Here is a 1,245-nt window from a genome sequence, read left to right as displayed (position 1 = left end):
TGAACTAGCTATATTTGTAGTGTCTTTTGGAAATTTCATTCAATACTAGTCTACTGCGAGGTTGATGACTTCTTATGTGGTCTTCCTCTAAGAATGTGACATTTGTTGATACAAATACCTTATTCTCTTGAGGATCGTAAAATAGACCACTTTTTGTTCTTTTGGATTAATCTAAAAATAGGCATAGTTTTGAATGATGTTCCAATTTTTTAGGATTTTGCACCAACACGTGTTGTCGGGCATCCCAAATTCTAAAGTGACGTAAACTGCCTTTACGCCCTTTCCATAGCTCATAAGGTGTTTCTGAAACACTTTTAGAGGGAACGTTATTCAAAATATAGACAACAGTTTCTAATGTATGTCCCCAAAAGGAATCAGGTAACTTAGCAAAGCTCATCATTGAGCGAACCATGTTCAACAAGGTTTTTGTTCTTCTTTCAGATACACCGTTCTTCTGAGGCATATTAGGTGCGGAGAGTTGTGACTTGATTCCATGTTCTATCATATAGTCCTAGAATCTTAAGTCTATGTACTCCCACCTCGATTTGATCATAGTGTCTTAATTGTTTTACCTAACTGGTTCTCAACCTTAACCTTATTTCTTTGAACTTTTCAAAAGAATTAGACTTGTGATGCATTAGGTAAATATGACCATACCTTGAATAGTCATTAATAAAACTGATGAATATTCATACCCACCTCGAGCTTTGACATTCATCGGTCCATAGAGGTCCGAATGTATGAGCTCTAAGGGTATTGTGGCTCTAAGACTATTCCAATATTATATCTTAGTCATTTTTCCCTCAAGACAAGACTCACATGGAGGTAAAGAATTGTCTTCTAACTGATTTAAGGAGTCCATTCTCAACCAATCTCTCAATCCTTTTGAGATTTATGTGACCAAGTCTTAAGTGCCATAGATAGGCATTAGAAGAAACTTTTTGTCTTTTATTTCTGAGTTTCGGCTATTCTAAACATCTCAGTATTTAAGACAATTTTTCTTTAGTTGGTCTTAACTTATATAAGTTGTTTTCAAGTATAGCAGAGCAAATTTGAATACCTTTTCTGAAATGAACGGCTTCATTAATTTCAAAAGATATTTATACATTTTTTTCTAATATACATGTGATAGATATTAAATTTCGTCTCATTTTAGGAGCATACAAAATTTTTTTAAGTATGATATATCTATTGTTGAAAAACAACTTCAAGTCTCCCAACTGCTTCGGCTGAGACAACCTCTCT

This window comes from Benincasa hispida, chromosome 1, assembly GCF_009727055.1.
Source record: "Benincasa hispida cultivar B227 chromosome 1, ASM972705v1, whole genome shotgun sequence".
Classification (NCBI taxonomy): Eukaryota; Viridiplantae; Streptophyta; class Magnoliopsida; order Cucurbitales; family Cucurbitaceae; genus Benincasa; species Benincasa hispida.
Note: the sequence above shows the minus strand (reverse complement) of the source record.